The sequence below is a fragment of the Hemicordylus capensis genome, chromosome 1 (assembly GCF_027244095.1).
Source record: "Hemicordylus capensis ecotype Gifberg chromosome 1, rHemCap1.1.pri, whole genome shotgun sequence".
In the NCBI taxonomy this organism is placed as follows: domain Eukaryota; kingdom Metazoa; phylum Chordata; class Lepidosauria; order Squamata; family Cordylidae; genus Hemicordylus; species Hemicordylus capensis.
Genome location: NC_069657.1, coordinates 273,468,964 through 273,493,873, shown reverse-complemented (window position 1 = coordinate 273,493,873; position 24,910 = coordinate 273,468,964). Strand labels below are relative to the sequence as shown.

The following is a 24,910-nucleotide window of genomic DNA, read 5'->3' as shown; positions in this document are numbered from 1 at the left end:
CTTCTTAAAACTGCCTGCCACCCTTCCATTGCAGGGGCACCCGCAGCAACGTTGATTGGAGGGTACAGGAGCAGGTCCACCACCCTATGTCATCACTTCCTCCAGACATGTCCTCTTTCTTAAAAAACCCCTATGTCCTTGAGAAAACGCAATCTGCCCAGTATTCGCCCACCCCATGTGTGAGCCACCTGGCAGTCCAGGCCCCCTTTCAGCTAGCATCAAATAGGGGTGTGCACGGAACTAGCTGACCCGGTTTGGTTCGAGTGCAAACTGCACTTGAACCTGACCAGACAAGTTCAGTCCGGCCCCCCTTCAAACCCGCTGCCCCCGGTTTGGTCTGGTCTGAATTTAAATTTAAAAAAATATTTATTACCTTTAGCCCCTTCAGGGGGCTTCCTAAAGGCTCCCCCTCTCCCTGCCAGCCTCGTTTATCAACGCTGTGGCCCATTTTAAGACTTTTTCCGGCCCGTTCCGGCTGACGTGGCGGCCATTTTCCCCACTGTCATGCATGCACAAATGGCCTCTGTGAGGCCTGATATGGACCAGGGCCTCGCAGAGGCCATTTGCGCATGTGTGGCGGCCGAAAAAAGTCTTAAAATGGGCCATGGCGGTGATAAATGAGGCTGGTGGGGGAGGGGAAACCTTTATGGACCCTCGCCCCCAGCCTTTAGGAAGCCCCCAAAGGGGCTAGAGGTAATAAATATTTTTTTAATTTTTTTTTTTTTTTAAATTGTGAACTGGCGGGGGGAGAGTTTAGTCCCAGTCCAGACGGAACCGGGAGGGTAGGTGGGTTCAGTTCAACCCTGAACCCCTGAACCCCCAAACCAGTTCGCACATCCTTAGCAGCAAAGTCTATGACCAGAGCTATCCAGGCAAGAAAGACAGCCAGCAGGTAGGCCTAGCCACCTTTGTATCAGTGGCCAGGACTACCCTGACATGGGAGGTGGGATCTATGTGCCTCACGTAGGGGGGGTCTGGGTAGACCTGGCCTCTGCTGCAGGCCAAGCTGGATTCCACAGTTACTGCAGAGTCTACTGGGGAGGTGCCCAGCTAATCCTCTTATGGGATCAGATTGGATCATTTTCAGTTTGTGACTCCCAAGGAAGTGGACAAACTGCTTTGGACTGTGAGAGCAACAACCTGTTCTCTTGGCCTTTGCCCAACTTGGCTTATCTCATCTGGTAATCTTATTATCAGAAAGGGTCTGGTAAAAATTATAAATGCTTCTCTGAGGGAGGGCAGGATACCTCCTAGTCTTAAGGAGGTTATTATTACACCACTTTTGAAGAAACCTGCATTGGATTCCTCAGAGGATTGCATTCCTTAGCTAATTACAGACCTGTTTCTAATCTTCCATGGTTAGGCAAGGTGATTGAGCGGCTGGTGGCCTCTCAGCTCCAAACAGTTTTGGATGATGCAGATTATCTAGAACCATTTCAAGCTGGCTTTTGAGTGGGCTATGAGGTTGAGACTGCCTTGGTCAGCCTGATGGATGCCCTCCAACTGGCTATTGAGCCCTCTAACTGGCTATTGACAGAGGAAGTGTGACTCTGCTGATCCTTTTGGATCTCTCTGTGGCCTTCAATACCATCAACCATGGTATCCTTCTGGAGCACCTGAGGGAAGTGGAAATAGGTGGCACTGTTTTACAGTGGTACCGCTCCTACCTCTCTGGTAGATTCCAGATGGTGTTGCTTGGAGACTGTTGTTCTGCAAAATGAGAACTAAAGTGTTGACTTCCAGAAGGCTCCATATTGTCGCCAATGCTCTTCAACATCTGCATGAAACTGCTGGGAGAGATCATCAGGAGGTTTGGTGCAGAGTGTTATCAATATGCTGATGACACCCAGATCTACTTCTCCATGCTGACCTCATCAGGAAATGGCATTTCTTCCCTAAATGCCTGTCTGGAGGTGGTAATAAGCTGGCTGATGGATAACAAACTGAGGTTGAATCCAAATAAGATGGAAGCACTGACTGTGGGGGGTGGGGGTCGGGATCTGAGAGATGGTTTAGATCTGCTTGTTCAGGATGGCATTATACTCTACCTGAAAGATTAGGTACATCGCTTGGGAGTGCTCCTGGATCCAAAGTTCTCTCTGGTTTCTCAGGGTGAGGCAGTGGCCAAGAGCACTTTTTATCATCTTTAGATGATACATCAGCTACATTCATTGCTGGAGGTAAATGACCTTAAAACAGTGGTACATATGCTAGTAACCTCCAGGCTCGACTACTGTAATGCACTCTACGTATAATGCACTCCCTTTGTATGTAGTCCAGAAACTACAATTGGTACAGAATGCAGCAGCCAGATTGGTCTTTGGGACAAAATGAATGGACCACATAACATTGATTTTAAAAGAACTGCACTGGCTGCCAATTTGTTTCTGAGTGAAATACAAAGTGTTGGTTATCACCTATAAAGCCCTTAACAGCTTGGGCCCTGGGTTTTTAAGAGAGAGCCTTATTTGTCATGAACCCTGCCGCCTGTTACGATCTTCTAGAGAGGTCCGGTTACAGTTGCCGCTGGCTTGTCTGGTGGTGACCCGGGATCGGGCTTTTTCTATGGCTGCCCCAGGGCTCTGGAATATGCTCTCCACTGAAATAAGAGCATTTTCTTCTCTGTTTGTTTTCAGGAAGATCCTCAAGACTCACCTGTTCTTGCAGGCTTTTAATTAGGATTAATTTTAATAATTTTAAAAATAACTTCTATGAGATTGTTTTTATTGTGTTTTTGATTGTAATTTGAGACATTTATATTGTTTTTAAATTTTGCACACCGCCTAGAGATGTATATATTTCAGGCGGCATAAAAATATGATTGATTACTCAAGTAAGTAAGTAATACATAAGAATAATTGACAAAGACTTTTTTTAAAAAAGAACATTAGATGAAAGGTTATTAATGTGTAACACAATAAATATACTAAAAATATTGATAATATGAAAGCCTACAACAGTATACAACATTTTTAGTATATTTATTGTTGTCTTACATATTAATAACCTTTCATCTAATGTTCTTTTTAAAATGAATTGTCAATTATTCTTAGGTATTTATATGGATTAAGTAGCATCAACTTTTATTTTTAAAATATTCATTTATATCTTTCTTCTATGTATATATAGAAGAACAATGTTTATGGGGTGGCTAACAAATACCCTGTGTGTGTATTTCCTTGGTTTTTTAAAAAAGATCTGTACTCAAGTACTTAATAGAATGTGAGAAGCCACCAGTGATTTTAAAGTTTTTAAACTTGCTTTCATATCTCAGTAATAAGGAGTTACAACTAATGGTTGTGAAGGCAATGCTCAGACCACTTAGTGCTGGATATACATATATATATATATATATATATAGTCTCTGTGTGTGTGTGTGTGTGTGTGTGTGTGTGTATACACACACACACACACACACACACATGAATACAATAAAGATTTATATACTGCTTTTCAACAAAAATTCCCAAAGTGGATTACACATATATAAACCAAAAAAATGCCCCCCTGTCCCCAAAGGGCTCACAATCTAAAAAAGAAATATAAGACTGACACCAGCAATAGCCACTGGAGGGATGTTGTGCTGGGGATGGATATGGCCACTTGCTCTCCCCCTGCTGAATAAAGAGAATCACCACCTTAAAAAGGTGACTTTTCAACTTTTCTTGAAAAGCAGTATATAAATATTCATCATATTTGTATTTGTTAAGAAAGAAAGAAAGAAAGAAAGAAAGATAACAGTTGGGGAACAAAACAGCTACATACTCAGTGTACTCAGCCAGTCAAGGTCATTGCCTGTCAAAACATTTTGGCCTTTGCCGAATATCTTCGAGATGGATGAAGAAACTTACCTTGATGCTCACTTCACTTTACATTTGAAGGATCCAGAGACATACAACCAGAAACTTGTGTGTGTGTGGCAGTGGGGAGGTTGAGTTGATCCAAGGTAAACCAAGGAAGCAAAGGAGAGATTTTGCTTGGAATCATGTTTGTCTTCGGTATTCACTGGTAAGAGGGTAATTGCTAGCCACTTAACATGGCTGCTGTGTGAAGAAGTGTGAACAGCAGTTCATTTTCCCTTTCATTATTAGATCATGATCCTTTTGTTACAGTGCCATTTACATTGGTATACTAAATCAACAAATACCTGTTTCTGTTGTGCTGGTGTTTCCTTTCAGAGCTGCTGTGGTTCCCATTGAGCATTAGTCAACCCTGTACAGGAAGACCAGGAATGCATAGGCCAATGCTGCAGCTATCTGGACAGAAGGACCTTCATACCGCAGGCTAACTGCTAGCATCAGGTTACCTCAGCTATGGCGATGACTGTGTTTATTTGTGAAGGAGTAATCTATCCAGCAAGAGGCACTATCCTGACGCCTCCAGCTCCTCTGATGTCATGAATTTGAGAGTGATTTTAGGACATGGTAAATTCTATTACCCAGAATTCCACCTCTCCCCCCAATTAATGATAAACATTCCAGCAGCCTTTATTAATGATTAATCACTGCGGAGGTTTTTCTCTTGGCAGCAATGAATACGACCATAATTCAGCCCCCAAACAAAGCTAATCAGTATAATGACAGTATTTATTCATTGGAATCATTCTTTAAAAGGGGGAAGCTGGCTAACTTCAGCCAGCTTCCCCTGACATAACTTACAGCCAAGAAAAAAAGTGCCAAATGATGTTACTTTTCTTAATCACATTGTTCAGTGGGGGGAAATCCACCACACCAGGGCAAATTAATCTTTCTGTCACAGCTGGCTCCATGGTAGGAGGGAAAGTCGGTCTTACATCACTGATTCAATTTCTGAGGCTGTTTGAAGATGCCTCGAAAGCTTATTTAACGACCTTAAAACACATTTGCATACCACCACCATTTCCTGCAGTGACACTTTTGGGGTTAAATAGTGACTTCGGGGTAGGGGTAGGTTTTCAGCAGAAAAACAGCGCGGAGATGAAGTAGGGATCACTGTAACTGCATTCAGTACACAACTCTCACCTTAGCAGTGGATGCAGGAGATAGATAGATAGACCAGTCAGAACTGCCACATCAACTCAGACACAGTGCTTGCCAGTCAGTGAAACCTATTTCCATATTCTGACAGAGTCCCAAAGTGACAGAATGGACTTTACCACTATGGAATACAGGGTGGGGATGCCATTTTTTGAACGAATTCTCCATGTAAAAACTCCCCCAAATGCATCAGAGAGAGATGCCCAGGTCAGACATGGCACAGAACCATGGGTCCAATGGACCCATGATTCCACGCCCCCCCCATCTGTGTTCGGATGATAGGGGGAGTTGCCTCTCTGCAGTCAGTGAGTCAGTGAGACTGCAGAGAGGCAAGGGAGCTGGCTGTGAAGGCTTCCTTCTGGCCAGAAGGACAGCCCACACAGCCAACCAGACTGGAGTGAGGGAGGAGCTTCTTCCCTCAACTCTGGCTCTGTGGGCTCCAAACTGTGGTGCCAGCGTTTGTACACAATGCTGGCACCCCAAAACCAAAGTTAAAGGCAGTGAAACTCTACTCTGGCCAAGGGTTCAGAATGAAATTTGGTGTGGGAAACTGCAGGTCCCTTTTCACCCTTAACTCCAGTTTTCCAAGTTCAGACGACCGGCTTCAGAAACTGGAGGTGACGGGACGTCCGGTTTTCCTATGTTGTCTGAACTTGGCCAGAGACTCTAATCCAGACAATTCCTCCTTGAGCTAGATTTCTACATGCATAGAGGTGGGGTGTTTTGTTTTTTTGGTTTTTTTTGTTTTGCAAAGGGAAGCATTAAAAAAGTGACAAACCTCCCCCCACACTCCACCGTTGATACAGTCTACTCTACTACCCCAGGACTCTGCCATAGCATTTTTTTACATTATTCTGCTGCAAGTATAGACTGGCCCTCAGTTTTGAGTGATCAAGTGGCACAGACTAAGTGAAGGGCATACGTGTGTGAACTGGGTCTCCAGTGCCTGCTTCTGCACATAGATCTGCTGGACTGGGCTAGCTGTGGGAAGCTAGCCCAGGAGACTGCATGCTCCATGCTAGGTCTTCTGAGCCCTGCCAATTGGCTTCAGCACAAGCTACAGTGCCTTGCTCATGGCAACTGTGGGCATGAGATATGCTGGAACAGCACATATATCCCAAGGCATGATCTGTGACAAAGGATGCAGCCACCTGGCTGAAGCTGAGCAGGTCCAGTTCTGGTCATTGCCTGGATGGGTGACCACATGGCAGGGACGTAGCTATAACTGAGTGAGGGGGGACACACAAATGTCCCTGGGCCCCTAAGGGAGGGGCCCCTATGGCTGGGTGACAGCTCACTCTTCTGCAGCAAATATATGGGGGTTGGAAGGGTAAGAAGGCAGAGGCCCATCTTCCCTTTTTGTCCCAGGGCCCACTACAATCCTGCTATTCTCCTGCTGTCTGGGAATCCCCTGTATGCTACCTTGAGCTCCAAGATGGAAGACAGGAAGCATATCAATGTAATAAGTAAGATCCCACAAATCACAACCATCCAGTTGTGCCTTAAACCTGACATTACAAACCACTCATGCCACCTCATAGTGAGGTTCCTAATAGTGGCACATTAACCAGAAGACAGGAAGGCCTTACAATGGAAAGGGAAGCCACTTGGTTGCTATTCCATGAAACAGTTAAACAGGCAGAAGTGCTGTAAGACAAAAATCAGAGCAAATGTACTGTAATCCCAGCTTGATGCAATTACTCTGACATGAATTTAAAATAAAATTAAAGTTAACAGTTTAAACTGATGTTTGAGGGTTTTAAAAAGATTTAGTTTCCCTTGGAACCCCTGTGTTATTTGATCCAGTATAATCTCAGTGTGTGCTGCTCATAACTTCTCTTCCCAAGTGCCGTAAGCACTAGATTACGCCCACTGGTTAAGTTACAAATGTCTAAAAAATCGTAAAATTATTAAACCTAGATTAAAGTGTTCAGCAAATACAGTGTTATTTTAGTCTCCTGCCATATCCTACATTCACTATAAAATGGTTCTATTGGCATTCTACGAAAATGTCATAAAGCAAGTATGTAAGGAGGTGTTTTGGGTTTGTTGCAGGGCAACTCGAGCCAAGTTAACATGGCAACCAAAATGTATAACAGAAACACTTAAAATGTTTTTTTCATAAACTGGAAGCCTTGCGAGTCCATGAACGCATGTTGGCTTCTGGGCAGCGAGTTAAGTGGAGATTATGTGTGCATACCCTGCTACTTCATCCCACATCATATGTATAAAAAATTAACTCTCTGGAGCAGGAAATAACATATTTTTAAGGCCACATTCTAATACGCTTACTCACGTTGCATGGCAACCTGGTCCACTTATGTCGATTTCAGCGTTGGTCACGAACTACTTATGGAAAGAAACCAAGGAGATAAAATGATACCTTTGATCTTCCTGGTGAGGCTGCAGCGCTTTCAGGCTTCCCGGACCACTTACTGATCCCCCCACCCCATCCATCTCTGTAGCTTCTTCGCTGCATCGTCTCATTCCAATGTGTTCACACACCATCTCTGGAAAATGAAGAATGCCTACATTTTGCAGTAAAATCAATAAGTATGATTAGGGATGCATTGGAAGCATTTCGGCACCTCTATTTCGAGGTATTGAAACGCTTTGAGCTGCCCCAGGCAATGTGTTTCAGTGGGGGGGGGGTGCTGGTCACTTTAACCAGAGGAAGGCAGGTCTTACCTGCCCCTCCATTGCTCCTCTGCCACCCACCACCACCCCATTCGCAGCACTGTTTGTTTTAAGCAGATGGGCTGTCTGTTTGAAAGAGCCACGCTGCTCCGACAGCATCAGTTCTCTGTTCCCAGCAACCTTTGGGCAGTATCTGGAAGGAAATGGCATCTGAGCATGTGCAGATGCCCGCTTGAGTGGTCCAGAACACACAGTGCTGCATTGTGGGGGAGGAGCAGAAGAGGAGCAATGGAGGGACAGGTAAGACCTGCCTTCCTCCAGTTAAAGTGGCTGCTTTCCACCCCTGCCCCCCCCCCCGCGAATGTGCACAAAACATTTTGTGCACATCCCTAAACATGATTCCTGAGGTTCCACAAACAAAAACACAACAAAGCTCTGTGCAAAACAACAACAAACTTTGGGTGGGGTCACAACATGCAGAAAGTGGAACCAGGGGTTCCTGGTGAGTGCACGCTCTCGGCACAAACGGCAAGTTCCAGTCCTGGCATGTCATCCAAGCCTACTGTGGTGAGTTGTCAATGTCAGGTGCCCTCTGACCCGACATCCTCTGTCCAACTTCAAATGTAAGGTACTGATGTCAGTTGGTGGAAGGAACCCAGCATTGGCCACCCGACGCTTCCAGGTTCAGATGACATGGAAACGAGCAGAAGTAGCTGCTTGTGCCGGAAGATCATCAGGAACTGCTGGATCCCACCAACTTACTTTCTGGTTGTCATCTGAACTGCCCTTAGTATTCTTATAGTGCATCCAGGCATGATAGTGAGTGTAGTTAACATACAGGGGTCGCTTACAATTAGGGATATGCAAACCAGCCCACCGGCCCAGATGGTGGTGGTGGTGGGCAAGCAGGGCATAGGGGAGCCATCACCCCGCCGCTGCCCCTGAGGAACCATGCCTCCCCCACAGTGCTTGTAAAGGGGAATCCTTACTGGATTCCCCTTTACAAGCACTAGAACTGGGGGCGAACCAGTTTGACCTGGTTCAACTCCCCATTTTAGACACAAACTGAACTGCTGGTCAGTTTGGCAGAGTCCAGACCAATCCTTTGAGTCCAGTTTGGACTCAAACTGAACCACCCAGAGTGGTTCCGGGCACACCCCTATTTAGAATAATATTTAGCATATAGATATCGCACATTTCAAACCCTGGAAATGGTACACTGCCAGTAATCTGGCTTACAGCAGCCCTGCAATATCTGCACATATCCCAGATGTGGAGTGTGAGGTGGAGAGAACCTAGTGCATGCATGGCTAAAATGAAATCTGAACCAGGGGCTTCCCAGTTCACCCTCTTATTTACTCTGTCACATCAGCTCTCTTACACTTGGAGGGTCTTCCTGCTGGGTGGGGGGGGGCGAGGAGAGAGAGAGAGAGAGAGAGAGAGATATGCCACACAGCATACGCTCAGTATAATTCCTCATTATGAAATGGGTGCATGAAAATGTTCAAATGGCATGTGAAACAAACCTAATTGCAAGCATTCAAGCATTTGCCTTGAATGACAGATGATACTGTGGAATGTTTGTATCATGTGAACACAAAAGCACAGGATTCTCTAAACACTCCAAGCTCTGAAATATCCTAACCCAAGGCATACACAGAGCTGTTGGAAAATAAGCATTAAGGTGAATGTGTATGATTATTTCTTGCAGGGATCTTTCACCATGAAATGATATCTCACCTGGAGTTCTTGTATATTTATAGTTACAGAAACCTAAAACAATCATGGGGAAAGACACAATTATATTTGCAGTTTTAAAAAATGCCATGGTGGTTTCTCTATTTCCCCATGAATGTGGTTGGTAAAATTAAAATTTTTCAAAATTCTGACAAAACTAAAATGTGAGCATGGGTAAATCAGAGGGATTCTCATTTTTGTTATCAATCAAACTCAGCTTAAACATGATACTTTCCAATGGAGTCAATTCACATATTCAGATCCAGTGCTGCTGAGTAATCAAACCAAGAGAGATCACGATATGGGCATGAATGGGGGAACAGTCTCTAGTTCACTTTATTAAGAATGAATATTGAACTGGGGTGATGATGAGAGCATGGCCCTGTGTCTCTGTGTTCTTAAAGTCTTATGATAATTGTGGAAACATCCATTTATGAACAAATAAAGTTTGATAACAACTTGGTGTAAGTAAACAGATAACAACCAAGTATCTCAGTTTCCCTCCTCCATGTCCCAATCCAAAGCTCAGTGAAGTGAGCACAGAGCTACTTGTGTCCATCCAGGCTTCTCCATGAACATCATGTGTGCTCCATTGCTTTTGTGGGGCTTCACTAAAGTAGAAATGCGAATGGAGCTCCTGCACGGTGCATCAGAGGTAATGCACCTGCAAGAAATCACTGCATCAGTTTCCCTCTCTGTTGACAGAGTTAGCTGCAACCCATCTGTTATTCAAATCTTGCATATTCTAACCAAGATCAAACAAGATGATGATGATGAAGAAATGAAATTGTTATTGACAAAAAGATACTCTGCTCTTCTGTAAAACAAAGATCCCTTCTCCTTTTATTCGGCTCTGAGCAACCAAAACGGAGTAATAATGTATCATATAACACCTAGTAGGTTACCATTTCCCAGAGGCATAGGCTGGCTCCCAACTAGTGGTTAATATAATTATCATTTATTCTCTTTAAATATTAGTACGATGTGGTTTTTACTTTTTTTATTATTTCATTTTTACAACAGGATTGCGTATGTTCTGCATTAACATTCCAGTGCTACCCAGTAAAAACAGTTGGACTCGAGCCCATTTGTGGAGTTAAAAAAAAAGGTTTACTATTTTTTAAATTTAGATTCTAATTATAGTCAGCTCTTCATAAATAGTTTAGCAGAAGCTGGAAAGAGTGCTAAGTGCTGCTTTTCTGAGCCTTTCCTTCTTAATAAGTAGGTATAAGGCTGCTTCTAACACACTTCAGCTGCCCAAATCCCTCCCAAATCCAATATATTTTTGTAATTTCCCTTCCTTTGTTCTGAAGGTCTTAGAGGCTCTCTGTGCAGTTTATAAGAGGAAACATCTCTCGTACTTCTTGATCCTGTTGGCAACTTTTCATATTCTTCATTCCCTCACCTGCTCCTCCAGCATATAGTATCTTCAAATAAACCCCCAGTCTGTCACTAATGGGATGGTTACGTCTTCCACATGTAGGGCAAAGAGCGGAATGTCCAGGACAGTTACACCAACAGATGTGCTGGCACAAGCAATCAGTTCAAAGCCACTTGAAATAACACAAAGAGCTGGTTCATACATGCATGTACCTGAATTGATTTCTCATCAATCTGATTTCCCAGCTTTTGACAACTTGCAGCTTATCGAGGAAGGGACTCCATGAAAAGTACTGGCACTGGATAATAACACAAGTTTTGTCTGGCTCATTCACATATGCAAGTCATCAACGGGTGTTGCAGTCTGCCAGTGATAAACATAAATGTGTGAATCAGCCCAGAATTGTGGGCCACTTTACAGCATGAAAGCCACCTTCACACCTGCACCATCCTCATCTCTGTTTGCCTGGGATTGTATAGAAAGATAATCTAATACATGTATGTCTCAGAAAATTCCAGGGTACAGTTGCAGCTTCTAGTGGCGATTTCTGCAGCCATGATGCCGCCTTTCAAATTACAGTGGTTCCCACAATTGCTGCTGGGGAACTGCAGCTTTATCCAGGGGCACACCAGTTGCCATGCCGTATCCACTCTAAAAGCAGTTTATGCACATTGGCTGACATCCAGAGCCATGGAACTGCTTGTGGAAGGATGCTGTGCTAGTTAAAACCTGTTACTCTAGCTAGTTGAGCTAAGTCTTACACCTATCGCTCCAGACCACTGTTGCACTATTGCAAACATGCTTGCAGATGCACAATGGTTGTGAAGCCACAGCATGCCTCATTTGTTTCCGTGGGGACATTAGCACAAAAGATCTATAGCACAATAACACAATTTTACAACTTCCCCTTTCTAGTGAAACTAAGCTAACATCTTGCACTAGCGTTAATTTGCCTGCTACCCCAGCAGTTCATAGGTACATAGGAAGCAGTCTTCTACCAAATCAGACCATTGGTCCAACTAGCTCAGTATTGTTTACACAGACTGTCAGGGGCTTCCCCAAGGTTGCAGGCAGGAATCTCTCTCAGCCCTGTCTTGGAGATGCTAGAAAGGGAACTTAGGACCTCAGATGCTCTTCCCAGCGTGGCCCCATTTCCTGAAGGGCAGATCTTACAGTGCTCACATGTAGTTTCTCATTCATATGCAAACCAGGGTGGCCCCTTCTTAGCAAAGGTGACAATTCATGCTTGCCTCCACAAGACCAGCTCTCCCCCAGCTCTGTACATGGCCACTCTACAACTCTGAGGGAGGGCAAGATGCTTCCTTGTCTTAAGGAGGCAATCATTAGACCGCTTCTGAAGAAGCCTACCTTGGATCCCTTAGATTTAAGCAACTACAGGCCTGTCTCCAACCTTCCATGGCTGGGCAAGGTGATTGAGAATGTGGTGGCCTCCCAGCTCCAGGTGGTCTTGGAAGAAACTGATTATCTAGACCCATTTCAAACTGGCTTTCGGGTGGGCTATGGGGTGGAGACTGCCTTGGTTGGCCTGATGAATGATCTCCAATTGGGAATTGACAGAGCAAGTGTGATTCTGTTGGTCCTTTTGGATCTTTTGGCGGCTTTCGATACTGTTCACCATAGTATACTTCTGGAACGTCTGAGGGGATTGGGGGTGGGAGGCACTGCTTTGACGTGGTTCTGCTCCTATCTCACGGGCAGATTCCAGATGGTGTTGTTCTTCCAAATCTGTTGTTTGGAAGACTGTTGTTCTTGTCCAGATTGTTGTTCTTCCAAATCTGAACTTTCGTCCCTCAGGGCTCCATATTGTCTCTGATGTTGTTTAACATCTACATGAAACTGCTGGGAGAGATCATTAGGAGATTTGGTGCAGGGTGTTATCAATATGTTGATGACACCCAAATCTATTTCTCCATGTCAACATCATCAGGAGAAGGCATAACCTCCCTAAATGCTTGCCTGGAGGCAGTAATGGTCTGGATGAGGGATAACAAACTGAGGCTGAATCCAGATAAGATGGAGGTACTTATTGTATGGAGTTAGAACTTGGGAGACGATTTTGATTTGCCAGTTCTGGATGGGGTTATGTTCCCCTGGAAGGAACAGATACGCAGTCTAGGGGTGCTCCGGGATCCAAGCCTTTCCCTGGTGTCCCAGGTTGAAGTGGTGGCCAGAGGTGCTTTTTATCAACTTTGGCTGATACACCAGCTGCGTACGTATCTTGAGATGAATGACCTCAAAACAGTGGTACATAGGCTGGTAACCTCTAGACTGGATTACTGCAATGTACTCTATGGGGGGCTGCCTTTGTATGTAGTCCAGAAACTGCAGTTGGCCCAGAATGTGGCAGCCAGGTTGGTCTCTGGGACATCTTGGAGAGACCATATTACTCCTGTGTTGAAAGAACTTCACTGGCTGCTGATACGTTTTTGGGCAAAATATAAGGTGCTGTTGATTACCTATAAAGCCCTAAACAGCTTAGGCCCTGGGTATTTAAGAGAACATCTTCTTCACCATGAGCCCCACCACCTGTTAAAATAATCTGGAGAGGTTCATCTGCGGTTGCTGCCAAACCGTTTGGCAGCTACTCAGGAACAGGCATTCTCTGTTGCTGTCCCTGGACTTTGGAATGCGCTCCCTGTTGAAATAAGGGCCTTGGCATCTCTGGCAACTTTTAAAAAGTCACTGAAGACACATTTATTCACCCAGGCTTTTAATTAGATCTATGGTTTTAATTTTCAATGTTGGTTTTAAATGATTTTAATGTTAGCAATTTTAATGTTTAAATGATTTCAATTGTTTAATGTTTTAAATGATTTTAATTGTAAACCACCCAGATTTGGGTGGTATAAAAATATGCTGAATAAATAAATAAATAATGCCATGTAAGCAATACACACATTCCATAGCTTCACATATTGTGCTCACTTACAACTTAGATTCCATGCACATACATTTTCTCTTGAGACTCAGTTTGACTGATCTTCAGGACACCTAGATCCCTATATATTGTCCTTATATGTTTCCCTATATGTTTTCATTTCTCTCTCTATATTTTTTCATTTGGGTTAAGGATATAAACCCATAAGGTTATATGGGTTTCATTGTTAGTAGTGATGGATTGTATGTGCATGGAAACAAGAGTGCTAGATAGAAGGCTCATTCTCATGATCATATGGGGATGGGCTGGAGGAAAGGCATGCTCCTGCCTCATGCCACGTAGATGACCAGAGCCTCCTTTGGGCTCTGCAGCTCGTGCGCCCACACAAATGCTACAGTGACGTTTTCCATTGCTGAAATTGGGAGCCAGGGCCTCCATATAGCCACGCCGTGGCAACACACGAGGACACTCCTGCCAGGAGGCTGAAACAAGCCTCCCAGCCCTGGGGGTCTCTCCAGGATGCCCCGTGCGCTTGACCGGGGCATCCTGCGCAGCCCCTGATCCCCGCAGCCCCTACTGGCTCCGTGATGGAGCCGGAAATCGTGTGGCCGGCTGATCCGGCCACCCAGGGCTGCAGCCTGGATTGTCTGCGGGGGGAGCAGGCCAAGCCCACTCTCCCCGCTGGCCTCATTTCAGCGAGTCTCACCAATCGTGAGACTCGCCTCCATGACTTGATGTGTAGGGGGGCAAGGTCAATTTTCAATGCATTGATTACTGCAGTAAAATTAATTATAATGATAAGTATTAAAGCAATTGCTACTTACTTGTGGGTCTTTCCCTCCCTCTGGTGCCCATAGTTTTAACTAAGGGTAGTGATCAGAAAATAAGCCCTGCCCCTGCTTAGTCAGTGGGGCACCTGACTGTGCCAGCCCCACACAAATGCCAAGTTCTTTGTGGCTGCTGTTGTTGCTGGTTACCTGTAGGCCACCAAAAAAACCTATATTGTGCAGGCCTGGCTTATGCACATGTTTTGTTTTGGTACTCCCTTTCATTTTCCTGTGCAACTGTCCCAGTGGTACCGACAAAAAACCCCAATTATTTCTTTTTGGCAAGAGCCCGGTGCTGTTGCACAAATTCACCAGGGGACGGGGGAAGGAGAGGAGGAAAAGCCATCATGTCACCCACCCCCTCTTCTCCCCTCAAAACCTCACAGTGTGGGAGGAAGTGGTGTAAAATCCAATAGCTAACTCTAACTGGCTTCAAAACATCAGGATTTGCCATAGGATTTTACACCACTTCCTCCCGCGCAGTCAGGAAAGCACCCATGAGAATACAATCCGCCATTTCCAAACTGACTTGAGTCTTAGCACCTCTTCTTCTAGGGATGCAGCATTTAAGCCCAAACATGTAACTAGTTTAATGGCCCTTTTAAAACAAAACAAAACAAAACAAAACAACAAAACAAAAACAGCACTGGGCAATTGGGAACAAAGATACTGGGTGGTGGGGGGAGCATCCGCAGTAGTTGCAGCTTGTCCCTCCAGGGGTTCTCAGATGTGTTTGCCCTCTTTTATATTTTTCAAAATGGCAACAGGTGCAGAGGGGAAATGACTTGACTAGCAAGACAGAGGTTGCCAGTTCAAATCCTCACTGGGATGTTTTCCAGACTATGGGAAACACCTATATCAGGCAGCAGCGATACAGGAAGATGCTGAAAGGCATCATCTCACACTGCACGGGAGGAGGCAATGGTAAACCCTACTAAAGACAACCCCAGGGCTCTGTGGTTGCCAGGAGTCAACACCGACTCGACGGAACACTTTACCTTTATCTGCATGCAAAGTAAAGCTTGGTCTTACTTTTACTACTGTGGGAACAGTTTTCAATATTGCCATTTGCTATCAATCATACACCGACAGGTACCAAACTGTCATAATTGTTATAGTTTTTTTTAAAGTAACATACTCCAAGTCATTTCTTACTGCAACTCTTGTTGCATATAGAGCTCACTTACAATAAAGCCAGGTATTTTTGCAGTGGTAAGGTCTCCGCATTTTCTTAATCAAATGCATGTGGAATTTAGCAGGCCAGGCCAGATATATGTCAGGATCTTAAACATGTTCCAGTTGCATGAAATACTAATTAAAGGCACTCATTGTTAACAGATATAAATAGACCCCACTTTGCCTGCTATAGGTGTGGGTTGTAAAACAAACAATTACGTGACAGATGATACATGTTAACACAGAGAGATTCTATAATGACATTTCTGTAATTCTGTAACCTCTTCAAGCCACCATGTGTTCTACATTAAAAATTAACTGGGGTGCTGATTGGAGAAGTGATGTACTTTCCCCGTGTGTGACTTCAATGCTAAGAATAGAGAATTGCCTTCAAGTGCCTCTGTGTGATTTATATCACATACCTAGTCCAGGCAATGAAATCATGAATGCACATTTGGGTCTGATGGTGCCATGTGCTCACAGTTCCATCCGCAGCTGCCAAACGGCAGCAATATTTGCACTGCCTGCCAAATTTTGCCCTGCCCTGGCTTGAGAACTGGGTAGTTGAAGGCAAATACCGGCCTCCTATTTAACAAGTACTGTCTCCAAGCTCCCATTTCCTGTCCTCCTGCACTGAGATTCAAACATCTTGGCAAAACAGGAAATAGAATTTGAAGTGCAAAATGTGTCATCTCTACTGAAGCCTGATCACTGGATAGGAGTAATTCTCTGGCTCTTGAATAAAACACACAGCTTAATTCAATTACTCTCACCACTATCCAGCTCATGAGTATAATGTTTGAAGCAGGTGTCCTCCTTATTGAGAATACAAATGCACACCAGTGTTTATTGGCTAGCACATCTATCAAGCTAACCTCTCTCTCTGGTCTCAATTTCTCATTCAACTCAACAAGATTTTACACTGCGGTTTCAATAATCCTTTCAAGAGTGAGTGTTGTGGCAGTAAAGCTGGGCTTTTCTGGGAATTGCTGGTAGGGTTTGTACCTTATCTTCCTGGCAGAAGTTCTGTGCCAGTGGCATGCCTGACAGAAATCCAAGGGCAAAGATTCTATGTTACTGAAATTCTTGTGCTGGATAAACACTGCTTGCTGGATTTCTGCCTGCCACTGAATGAGAGCCGATTCCACCTGTCCTAACCACCACAAATAGAAAAGCGGACTTTTAGATAGAACCAAAATGTTCTGTCGAATGTACTATCTGAAAAAGGTATCCTCAACAATACATATTTATTTAATATATCTTTTCTATAGATATATAAAAGATGCCCAGGCATCAAGTTCCTCTTCCTCTCTGAGTGAGTGAGACTGCAGTAAGGGGGCTCTCCATGATGTCTGAATTTGGACCGGAGAGTTGGGGAAATGGAGAATGGGACCGTGGGTCCATTGGACCCAGACTTCTGCAATAGGTGCAAATGCGACCAATGAGACAGGGCATGTTGGGATCTTGCCATGGACATTGTCTCGGTTCTTTGTATAGGGCATGCTTGTCCAGCAGCGTAGGGAGGTGGGTGGCGGCCCATGTGTGGCCACTACCGCGGCCCCCTGACCCCGTCCATGTGTCTGACATCAGACGCAGGGTCCCGGCTAGCCACGCCCCTGCGTCTGACATCAGATGCAGGGGATGTGGTCTTCCTCCCAAACTGAGCTGCACAGCCCCGTTTGGAAGAGAGATCGGCCCATGCTGTGTTGAGCCGATCTCACTCCTAAAGCGAGAGATCGGCCCCATGCAGTGCAGGCCGATCTCACTCCTAAATGGGGCTGCGTGGCCCCGTTTGGGAGGGAGATTGATGGGCCCTGCTGCACTGGCAGCGAGACCAGGAGTGGGTCTCCCTGCCTTTAAGGCAGGTAGAGTCACTCTGTGCTGCCAATGCAGCGCGGGCTAATTTCGGCTCCAAACAGGGCTACGCAGCCCCATTTGGGACTGAACTAATGCCCCCGCATCTGACATCAGACGCGGGGTGTGTGTCTGGGGCTGTACTTGAGGCCCCTGATTGGTGGCGGCTTGGGTTCGTTGAACCCGTTTGCCCACTGGTGGCTCCGCCCCTGTGCTTGTCTGTGTTTGAATGTATCTGTGTACTGGCTTGGGGGTGGAGTCACAGTCTGTTTGTCTGCTCTTCACTTGCTGATAAAAATTCAAAGGGAGAGGTTCTTCCTTTCTCTGCATAAGAGACTGTTAAGTCAGTTTACTTAGTAATAAATATCAAACTCATGTTTCTCGCAGTAAGTCCAGTAACTGTAAGTCCAGTTACTTACAGTAGATAAGTAATTTCTCTGCAACACCCAAGACCAGGGGCGTAACAAGGCTGGAGTGGGCCCAGAGACAAAATTTTAAAATGGGCCCATTGCTGATACACACACACACACACACACACACACACACACACACACACACACACACTTCACAATATATAGTCATGTGACTTGCCTCTGGGGGGGCCCCTCGAGGCGTGGGGGCCCCCAGGCAGCTGCCTCCCATTGCCTAATAGTAGTTACACCCCTGCCCAAGACACCCTACTGTCTCGAAAGCAGGGCAATGGGAGTTTCATACTATGACTCTGGGTGGACAGCTGTGGCAGATAGGAAGGCAACAAGGAGCATCCAGCAAGGAGAGGCAGCTTTTCTTGCTGCCTTTTCTTTCTCTGGTGGCTCTCTCTCTCTCTCTCTCTCTCTCTCTCTCTCTCCCCCCTCCCCACTGTGCCTTCTAATAATAATAATAATAATAATAATAATAATAATAATAATAATAATAATATTTCTATACCGCCCTTCCAAAAATGGCTCAGGGCGGTTTACAAAGAGAAATAACAAATAAGATGGATCCCTGTCCCCAAAGGGCTCACATTCTAAAAAGAAGCATGAGATACACACCAGCAACTGTCACTGGAGGTCCTGTGCTGGGGGTGGATAGGGCCAGTTCCTCTCCCCCTGCTAAATAAAGAGAATCACCACATTAAAAGGTGTCTCTTTGCCCAGTTAGCAGGGGTTTGTATACTTGTACTTTTCTCCCAAAATGGAGCAGAAAACACACACAAACCAGTTGGGGAAGGTGAGGGTGGACAGGAAGGGGGGGGGGAGAGAGAGAGAGAGATCAAGCAATACTTTGGGTGAGGAACTGGAGTCTGGAACTAGCCACCTCTTTGCTTGTCCCAGCTGTGCACTCTGCCTTCTGAATGGTGGGGACTCAGAGTCTGGGGAGAGTCATGCAGTGAGGGAGGCAGGGGTGGCTTTGTGCCTGATGCTGATGTCAGGGCCATGCCTGATGCCAGAGGGGCACTGCCTTGAGCAGCGCATTGGCTTGGGCCACTTGTGGGAGATGAACTTCCAGTGCATCGACCTTTTGCACCAACTATCCTAATGACCACTAGGGGCATTGGGAGTAGAGACAGTGAGTCAGGGTCTCCCTGACTGTTCTAGCTGTCTCTACTCTATGACCCCTGATCTGACTCTTCTGCACTTCCTGTACTGAGTCACAATTCTTCCTTTCCTCTTAGAGAACAGTTGGAAACCTCTCTCTCTTTCCTTACCTATTCATTATGTAGTCCTTTAGATTAGGGGTAGGCTTTCTGATTGAAGTGTAAAGGTGAAGTGTGCCATTGAATTGATTTCAACTCCTGGCGCCCACAGAGCCCTGTGGTTGTCTTTGGTAGAATACAGGAGGGGTTTACTATTGCCTTCTCCCACACAGTATAGAGATGATGCCTTTCAGCACCTTCCTATATCCCATAATCTGGGGAACATACCAGGGATTCAAACCAGCAACCTTCTGCTTGTTAGTCAAGCATTTCCCTGCTGTGCCACTTAAGGTGTGTACTTAACCAATAAATACTTAGTATTTAGCTCTACAAGAATCTCCATGTGTTTTCTCTAAATAACTGCAACATCTAAACCATCCTCTGCTACCTACTCTGTAACTGGAGTGTGTGTGCTCATTCCCTAGTCCTCTGCTCTTTTACCCACTGGGGGTAAAGATTAACAACCCCCAACACCACAGCTGTCTAGAAACAGTCCTAAACTGTGGGTTTGGCCCTCACTCTCTGAAATGGAGAAAATGGGTCACAATAATAAGCACCCAATTGCTGCCAGATCTTTTGTCTCAGGCTGGAGGTGAACTGGTATGTTTGTCAGGAGATAGGAGCCATATGTTGGAACTGGCCAGGAGTCTGTGTGCAGTGATATCCTTATGGAGACGTGCAGTGGGTATATAAAGGTAAAGTATGACATCCAGTTGATTTCGACTCCTGGCGCCCACAGAGCCCTGTGGTTGTCTTTGGTAGAATACGGGAGGGGTTTGCCATTGCCTCCTCCCACGCAGTATGAGATGATGCCTTTCAGCATCGTCCTGTATCGCTGCTGCCCGATATATCCAGTGGGTTCTCTAGGCTGAGGGACACAGAAGATACGGTAAGTTGAAAGAGGCATGATTTCATTGAAAACCGCTTGTTTCACTTCTTAAAAATACAAACAAGAAATGTCATTCACTTTGTTCCTAATGGAACTTGTCTACATTTCCTTTCACGTGTGACCAGACTATACTATTTTGTACATCCCACTCTGAATTCACATTTTTCTCTGTTTACATTTTTTGTAGTTCATTTGTGGGACAAGGGCTAGAAAAGAAGAACATTTTGCAAGGGAAGGAATTTGTTTTATGGTGGTGTGATCCCAGTGATATTGGGCTACTAATTAGCCATTCAAGGTCTAAGGTTCAAGAGCCACCTGTGGAAGCAGCATCCTTTGCAGGATAAAATGGGCATTGGAGGAAAGGTGTGTTGAAATCGATGTTTGTGGTAAAGCTAAAAATAAAAAGAAGTATTGCCCATGAGACCCTTATTTCCTAGTGCATGTCAGTAGCCAATCGGCAGCCAGATGGCATTTGGCCATGAGGAGGTGAAAGGTCAGTGGACAACTGTATGAGACTTGGCCTTGCCTTTGGTTACTGAAGAGTGTATTTCTGAACTAGGTAACTGAAATGGAAAGGAATTCAGCTATCAGAGGTTTGTTTCCTCTTAGAGTGCAAAGAAACGGACAACTAAAAACTTGGATTCCTGCCATCCAAAAGTGAAAAACCAAAGGTGAACTCTGGAAGCACATTCAAAAGTGCTGGACAGGGATCTCCGTTCATAAATATCTTGCTGCTGCTGATTGATGAAATGGAAGTATTTTGTATGTGAAACAAAATAAAACATGTTGACGAGAGCAGAGCAAATAGCCAGCTTGCATCAGCCAAATGCTCTTACCATGGCTTTAAGTTGAAATGTATGTGATTAACTGTCCACTAACTAAGAGTAATGTAGGAACTGTGTTAGTGCTTTGCTTTAGTTCCACAAAAATACACAGCAATCCCATTCCATGGTGTATACAAGATTGAAGAAGGTGTATGCAGAGTTTCACACTTGTGCATTTTTTTTTAACCCTTATGATTTTTTTATACATGAGTAGGGCTTCCTACTGCCAAGTAGTCCCATTGGTTACATTGGATGCCCCAAATTTTTTTTCAGGTCACAGAATCCACAATAATTTAACAGTTCACTCCAGAGGAGTGCAGTGGTGACCCCACTTCCCAAGCATGGAGCCCTGTAAAACTTCATGACTCACTAAGAACATAAGTTCTCAGCTAGGAGAGAAAGAACACATTACACCCCACACTAATGAGGATCCATACTTCAATATCTCAGTTCTCACCATTTCTGAAAGGTCACACTCTGACCTAAAGGCAGTCTGAGAGATGGTGAAGTACATTCCATTGGCCAGTCACCCACAACCATCACACCTTTGTTTGGTTTCTTGTCAGCTGTCCTGGGCACAAACTTCCTGGGTACATGCAAAAACAATATCTTCTGTCCATCCAAGCCAAACTAGGAATGAGCATGAATCAAAAATCTTGATTCAATTCAAGCTTGAATCCAAACACACTGTTTCGATTCCAACACGAGTTGAATAGGTGACTCGTATAGGTGGGATGTGTGGCACTGAACAGTCTGCTGAACCTCACTCACCTGTCAGTCAAGGTACTGAGATAGTGGGATACATGTCAAGCAGAAATGGCAAAAGGTAGTCTAAAACCACTCCATCACTCACCCAATGTACAGTGCTAAGGTGGGGTCTGGATCCTCCAGTGAAAGGCCAGATCAAGAGATGTTTAGTCCAGCAGGAGGAGGCAGTGAGTGAAGCAACTCCCTCCTCTACAATCTGAGACACAGAGAGGGAGGGAGGGAGGGAGAGAAGACCATCATGAACTCTGAGGGAAAATCCAAATACTGCCTGAAGTCCTGGAGAGCCACTGCCAATCAGAGAAGACAATGCTGCTCTTGATGGACCAACGGTCTGACTAACTAGGCAGCTGCTTCCTATATTCCAACAGAAGCATCTTGACTTAACAGAACTGAAAGGGTATCTTGGCTGGCTAGTCCTGGCTGGTTTGTTTCATGCCAGTCATAAAATGCTGCAGGGACTGTGGGTAGTATGAGATGATGTCTTTCAGCATTGTCATATATCGCTGCTGCCCGATATATCCAGTGGGTTCTCTAAGCTGAGGGGACACAGAAGATACAGTAAGTAGAAAGAGGCATGATTTCATTGAAAACCACTTGTTTCACTTCTTAAAAATACTAACAAGAAATGTCATTTACTTTGTTCCTAATGGAACTTGTCTACATTTCCTTGTCCATTGTCTACAGTGCATTTAGGGCCCTCCTATTTATGTGCCACAATGCAGCTAAGATGATTTGAGAACAACATCACAAGTAATTTGATGACAGAGCCACATGACAGAAGAGAATGATTGCCATGCTGCCAACCATTAGAGAAATCTCGAACCTTGTTTGTACAGGAGCTGCAGCACAGCTACATTTCTGCATCTGACCAGCAGTTCATGAGCAGCTGTTTGGCTTGCTTGGCAAGTGTGGCCCTAATGGACAATACCTTGGAAACCTAAGAAGCATGGTTTGAAAATATGGTGGTGCTGTGATGCAATAGCATCCTACTCACAGACAGGGAAGCTAGCTGGAGGACTGCAACAAAGACAAGTAGGCTGCAAGTTGTGCAGCAGTGTGTACAGTCATGCAATAGCACCTGGGGCTGCTTCAGGTGAATCACCCCTCTACATGCACTCCAAAACCTTGTTGAAGCATGTGTAGAGGGGTGATTCAGATGAGCATCCCTCTCATGGAATTAAAAGATGTGCCAAGAGTGCATTGGTGTATCCATCAGTGACATCAGGGCAGTGCGTTATTGCCACCAACCTGATGTTCTCACATGTGGAGAGCAATGTTCACCTGAACCTGTCCTCAGAGAATTGTGATGAGGGATAACTCCCTCTGCCTCCCAGTGAACAGCTGGCAGAGGTTCCCCTGAGCAAGGGATTGACCTATGTAGGCACTATGAGACGCATCAAGCCAGACATACCCCTCAGAGATTCAACCACATTCAGAAAGGGAAACACTGTCATCTGTGTTTGGTTTAAGGATGTGTGAATTGATTCAAATAGAATCTGGCTAAAATGGGTGATTAGATTTGAAGTCAAATTGAATCAGCCCAGCTCAAATTAAATAAATCTGGATTGATTTGATATGTATGGGGAGAGGGGGAAGGGAGGGAAAGGAGAGCCTTCTCCTTCAGCATTTTTTTTTTAAGAAAGAGGTGCCATGGCATAAGGAAATTACCTTTGATGTTCAGAGCCAGCAGTGTGGGGGTGGGGGAGTGGTGACCTGACCATTTGAGTCCCAGTTGCAGGGGAGTAACAGCAGGAGGGAGGGAATGACCTCAACTCCTGCCTGTAGGCTTCCAGCAGCATCTGGTGGGCCACTGTGTGAAACAGGGTGCTGGACTAGATGGGTCTTGGGCCTGACCCAGCAGGGCTGTTCTTATGTTCTTATGTTCATATCTCCCTACAACCTGCAAGCTGCTGGTTTTTTTAAAAGAGGCTTCTCCTGGGAGCAGTAACTGCAGAGCATGAAGCAGTGTGGAGGCAGTGGCAAACCGACCTGACCCACCATTCCTTCCTGTGGCCTGCTGGCTGCCTATCTTTTTAAATGGCCTCTGTGCACACATGGAGAGGCCATTTCAAGGGATAGCCCAGTGTTTTTTCACTAGAACACTGAGGTTTGCACAAAAACATCAGTGTTCTAGTGATAAGAACACTGGACTATCTCTTCCCTTCAGGAAGGGAGCTGGTCTTGTGGTACCAAGCATGACTTGTCCCCTTAAGCTAAGCAGGGTCCACCCTGGTTGCATACAAAAGGGAGACAAGAAGTGTGAGCACTGTAAGATATTCCTCTTAGGGGGTGGAGCTGCTCTGGGAAGAGCAGAAGGTTCCAAGTTTCCTCCCTGGAATCTCCAAGATAGGGCTGAGAAAGATTCCTGCCTGCAACCTTGGAAAAGCTGCTGCCAGTCTTTGAAGACAATACTGAGCTTGATAGACCAATGGGCTGACTCAGTATATGGCAGCTTCCTATGTTCCTAGGTGTTCCTATGTTCCTATACCTCTTCCTGCTCTCTCCACCTGGAACCCAGCTCCAACCCGCACTTTTGGACTGCACCACACTAGGGGAAATGGGAAAAAGACCAGAGGTATACTGTGGATCCATGGATGCCAGGCTTACTGAAGCTGATGTGTTGTGGTTGCTGCTGTTATGATCCTTTTGACTTTGTTCTAGTGGCTAAAATCCCTGATTTTGCAATGCCATATGCTTCCAAATGCTTTATGTGTTCCAATCACTGGGCTTGCCATTGTGAGAGAGGCCTGTTTCATCTGCGCTTACTCGGGAGCACAGAACAATGCAGTGCCTCAGGCTAGTTCTGGGACTATCATCCCCAGGGGAAACAAAACTGAAGCTTCCTAGAGAAACAGGGTGTTCTCCCCTATCCCAAATGGCTTAACATGGGCATGGGATAGAAACCACCCCACCATAGGGATTCCATTCATTCCCGCCATGGTTTTTCTCCCAAATGGTTTAACATGGGAATGGAATAGAAAAACCACCCCATCATAGGAAGCCCATTCATTTTGGGGTAGTTTTCTACCCTGTATCATATTTTCATTACTAACATAAATATAATAACTGGTGAGGGGTCATACTGGTGGATAGATCGTATTCCAGAGTCCAGGTAATAGTTTGACAACAAGATCATAGCGAGGTGCAGTGGTTGGCTTGTTTATGCTGCTTTACGCAGCTGGGGGTGGAAACCTACCCCCACAAATCCAGATGAAGGTTAATATC

At 45.1% G+C, this 24,910-nt stretch overlaps 1 long non-coding RNA gene across 1 annotated transcript in view; it reads left to right on the top strand.

Moving 5' to 3' along the window:
* LOC128340453 (uncharacterized) overlaps positions 1-20,911 on the top strand; it is a 28,343-nt gene extending 7,432 nt beyond the window's left edge. The window contains exons 2-3 of the long non-coding RNA XR_008313727.1: positions 4,179-4,424; positions 20,281-20,911. This is a non-coding gene — a long non-coding RNA (uncharacterized LOC128340453). The remainder of the gene's footprint in view (positions 1-4,178; positions 4,425-20,280) is intronic.
* Positions 20,912-24,910: the final 3,999 nt, after the last annotated feature.